General features: G+C 47.0%; 1 pseudogene; it reads right to left on the bottom strand.

Moving 5' to 3' along the window:
* Positions 1-380: 380 nt before the first annotated feature.
* On the bottom strand, positions 381-3,955 carry LOC123167236 (disease resistance protein RGA2-like; annotated as a pseudogene).
* Between the last annotated feature and the right edge of the window lie 1,027 nt (positions 3,956-4,982).

Genomic DNA, 4,982 nt, shown 5'->3' with positions numbered 1-4,982 from the left:
GAGCCATCGCGACGGCTTAGCTTAAAGGGGTTAAAGCGGACAAGGGACGCAAGGAATTATACTGGTTCGGCCCCTTACAATGAAGGTAAAAGCCTACTCCAGTTGTGATGGAATTGCTAGGGTTTCGATGACCAGGGAGCGAATCCGCTTTGCCTGGCTCTCGAGTTGTTGTGTGTTGTCCCTAAACCGCCGCCGGATCGTCCCTTTATATACACAGGTTGACGCCCGCGGTTTACAGAATCCCGAGGCCGGTTCATAAACGTGCCCGGCTCGGTTTCTACCTTTCCTTGCCTTACCATATAAGTTACATATCATATGGCGGTTTACATCTACTGGCCCTAATCGCCTTTGGGCCCTGGGCCTTCATGTTAGATCTCCTCCGTAAAGCGCCATCCCTTTTATCTTCATGGGCTTCAAACATGACTAACTCCTTGTGAACATAACCCGGCCCCTCATGGCCGGTTTATACTTAATAGTAATATCCCCAACAGCTGGGATGTGTTTATCTGGGATAGGGACCAAGTGGTGGAAATAATCCCCACCTTCTCTGCATCGTCTTTGCAACTCAGGGCAACTAGATATGCACAGTTTGTCAAGGGCTGGCAACCGCTGAAGGAGACCGTTCGGGAATTCCTCCATCGCTGGACAATGATAGATATCCAATGTCCGAAGAGAAGTGAGGCCATCCATCCCGTCAGGCAACCCTTTCAGGCTCCTGCAGTCATGCACCAGTAGGTCGCTCAGCTTTGCCAGATCTCCAAGGTTTGAAGGCAGCGCCACCAAACCTCCAAAGCATTGAATCCACAAAATTTCAAGGGATGTAGGCAACCTTGGAATATCCCGTAAACACTCCACCTCCAAGTAATATCCCGCTAAATTCAGGTCTTTGAGAACGGGGCTATGTGGAAAACTTGCAAGCATAGGGCAGCAGTGGATTGCTAGCTTCTCAAGCACCGGGAATATTATTGAGCTATCAATGGCCACACCCGCACTGTTTTCTGCCCATCCCTCTAGACTAGGTAGGTGTTCCAAGACCATCTCCTTCAACTCCGGGAAAATCTGTAGAGGGGTACTGCATCCTCCACCTTCTATGCAAAGGTTATCACACAATGTCTTCAGTTTATCCATGTTGTTCAAGTGTAAGAACTCCAGTGAGGGTGAGAGCCATACTACAGGTATATTCTTACACCTTGTCAAGTTGGAAATGGTGAGTTTTCTTAAGCACTGAAACATCTGACGGTCTCTCATCCATGGCATTTCTGGGCCACCGTATCCGTACAACACAAAAATTTGGATCTTGCTATGAGGTTCTAGATGCTGGAACACTTCTTCCTCATTACATGCCTCATTTTCAGTCCTGTCAAATCTTTCAAGGCCCCAACAGAACAACAACTCACTCAGATATTGCTTCTGCTTGAGATTGGCTTCTTTTGCATGGTTTACACTCTTTATTTTTCTCAAGCTGTACAGTTCCAACCTGTTGCTAAGGTATCGCAGGTCTTTGAGCTCCTCAATACCACAACCATCTCTCGTATCCACAATAAATCTTGTTAGTGTGCGAAGGTTGTTCAGCTGACCAATGTTTCGAGGCATCCGCTCCAGATTAGAACATCCATAAAGATAAACATGTATGAGCTTTCTCAGCTCATCACCATGTCTTCTGGAAACTGCCGTAGCCCCTTGCAATGATTGAGCCTCAAAGTTTGCATGTTGTACAATAGACATATTGAATCGAGCAATGTAGAATTGGCGCTGCAATATGAGAGGTCAAGGCACCGTAAATGTTTTGCATTTACGGCTTTCAGACTGGTGCTAGAACCGTGCCAATGCAATGCCCGTAATGATACATGTGGCAGTCGTTTAAAATCCTGCTGCATCCATGAAAGAGCTAACAAAGTGTGGAGAGATGTTTTGCCATCAAACAACCTGGAAGTCTTTTCCAATTCAACCCCTTTTGGTAATTGCAGATGACATACATTGTTTACCAATACTTTCTGTTCAATCAATTCTTCTATGGTGGCACATTCATTGCTAACATCTTTGGCTAAGTCATGCATTTTACATACAATTGTCCCATATGCATGGCCAGCAGATCTGACTGTAGCTTTCTTCATATCTTGTAGGAAGGACCTCCAAAGCAATTCATGAAAAATGAATTCTCCTTTTTGTGCTAAATCCATCGTTCCCTCTTCTTGAATAAAGCCATTTGCCATCCATAGTTGGATCAACATATCCTTCTCCATCTCATAATCCTTGGGGGAAAGTGCACAGAATGCAAAGCATTGCTTCATTTCAGATGACAGGTGTTTGTAGCTTAACTTCAGTATGGGCATGACCTCATATTTGCCTCCAACATTATCCCCAATGTTAGTTTCTTCAATGGTCTTCCATTCATGTACCTGTTGCTTTGAACTCAGCAAACCACCCATTGTCTTCAAAGCAAGAGGCAGCCCCCCGCATTTGTTGACAATACGTTTTCCGATTGCTACTAACTCTGTTTGCTCCTCTGCACCATTGCTAAATGCTTTGTTTGAAAACAATTGCCATGAATCTTCTTCACTCAGAAATGCTAGCTCAACGGGATCGACTGTTTGCATTATAGAGGCCACTTGCTTGCTTCGACATGTGACCACAATGACACTTCCTGGTCCACCAACAGAACACAACAGTGGCTTCAGTTCATCCTCCCACAACTTCTTTTCTTCATTCCATACATCATCAAGAACAAGAAAAAACCTCTTCTGGCCAATGACTTCGTCAAGTTTCTTCTGCAATAGTTCGATGCGGTCAGGCAGGTCGCATCTTCCATTTGTAGCCAATTCAATGATGGATTTCACAATGGCAGAAACATCAAAATTGTCTGACACGCAGTGCCACATCTTCAACTGGAAATGTTCCTGGACCTCTTGGTCATTGTACACCATTTTAGCAAGTGTCGTCTTGCCAAGACCTCCCATACCGAAGATGGGCAGCACCTGCACCTTCCGCTGATCTTGTTGGTCTAGCAGCAGCTTCACCACCCCCTCCTTGTCATCATCTCTTCCAAAGATGTTGGTAGACTCGTCCAGTTTGGAGTGTGTCTGCCGCCAAGGAAGTTGCGGCCCCTCCCGATTGACAGAATTCTCAAGGCCAAACATGTTCATCTCCTCAACGAGCCCCTTGATCTTCTTGAGAACTCCTTTGAGCTTTTTGCTCATGGCAAAACGGAAGAGCAGCGGGCTGCGGCGCGTGACGTAGCTGAGTACCTTGCGGAAGGTGGACTCGCCGATTTGGGCTTCGCGGCGCAACGCCTCGTACTGGAAGTCGTCGAGCACGTCACCAGCCTTGTAGGCGACGTCCTTGAGCTTCTGCATCCAGGTCCTGAGGTAGGCATTCGTCTGGCTCCTTTCCTCCGCGTTGGCCAGCTTGCACTGGACGGCTAGCAGATGGCGCTCCAGCTTTTCGCAGTCGTCGTCCAGGCCACACATGCGGGTCGTCATGGTCTGGACGAGCGCGTCTGTGGCCTTGCCGGCCAGGCCTTCCACCACAGGGAGAAGCAGTGATTCGGCCATGACCTTGCAGATCGGAGGAAGAAGAAACTGCAGCATATGCATATGAAAGGAGGGAAGAGAGATTCAGCACTAGCAGATCAGGAACAACCGAAGAAGAACAAAACACATCCCAGAATGGAGGAGAGAATGCACCTCAGCAACACACGAAGTCGATCAGATCCAACGCGCCGTCGGCTCCCCGGTTTGGAGCTTTCTCGCCAAGGCTACTATAGGAATGGGATGCTGCCGTTGGTGAAAAGAGAAGTGAAGGCACCTGCATGCAGCTGACGAAGAGGAAGACGAAGAGAGGCAAAGGGAAAAGAAGAGATGCTAAACTTGCATTACTAGCTCACTTTTCTGCTTTCCTTTGATGAAAGGACCAAGAAACGAATAAAGTTGGTGCAGCAGCACTCTTTTGCCTGCAGAGTCACTGCTTTTACCGTTTGTTTGGATTTATATTATCTCAACACTGAACGTTTGCTTCTTTATACGAACAATAAAAGAAAACTTCTGGCCGCAGGATGCCTTGTTTGCAGTCCCTGACTGCATTTGTCTGCACAAATTCCATGTCCACGCTAATCTCAGGATGTTATACAGCAATTCCTATATAACAAAGATCTGGTTCTTGTTGAATTTCCTAAGGAAATACTTTTCTAATCTCAGGATGTTATATAGCAATTCCTAGATATTAATTGCAGTGGGTACCATGGGTTACTGGTGGATAGATTCTGGCTTAGTCTGCCGCGGATGGTCTGAACATCTACCAACAGAAACACCTTAACTTTGCTTGGTATGTTTTGTTTTCACAATTACTCTAAACCAGACGTATGGGGATTCCCTATTGCTGCGTACAGTATATTTTAGTGAGCCTCCAACCGAAATAAGCATAAGTTTCTTGTGGTGTATTCGGAAAGCTCGAAACGATGCTCGTTTTTGCAGGAAATTAAGTGCCCCTTCGCAGGTTTATGCTGCAGCAACGGCGATCATGCAGGGTTCCGGTATGGAGGTACCAATTTTCTCTCAGCTGGACGATACAGCTCGCTCTCAATCTCCAGGATGCTTATGCTTGATGACGCTTCTGTGCAAGGACAGCAAAGACAGGGCCATGTCGACCAACATACGTCACCCAGGCCGGGAAGAACCATCAACGATATATCCACCATTTCAGGCCCCGTCATTTACTTGGATGCAGCGTGGCCTCCAAGTCCGGACTGCAGATCCGCAGTTGCTGACTTAGGTATTTTCATACAGTTCGGAGCTGATCGGTGTTGCTCTCAGCTGTGTATCCCGGCCATATCCCCACCAACAACATCTGCCATTCAGGCCGAGGCATTCGGCTTGATGTTAGCGGCCCAGATTGCAGGAACACTTCAGATTCAGCATGCTAGCTTTTTTGACAGACTGTGTGACGTTGGCGATTGCGGCAGCATCGCAGAACATGATGCTTGCTCC

Source organism: Triticum aestivum, chromosome 7D (assembly GCF_018294505.1).
Source record: "Triticum aestivum cultivar Chinese Spring chromosome 7D, IWGSC CS RefSeq v2.1, whole genome shotgun sequence".
NCBI lineage: Eukaryota > Viridiplantae > Streptophyta > Magnoliopsida > Poales > Poaceae > Triticum > Triticum aestivum.
The sequence above is the reverse complement of the archived record's forward strand: the minus strand, read 5'-3'. Positions and strand labels throughout refer to the sequence as shown.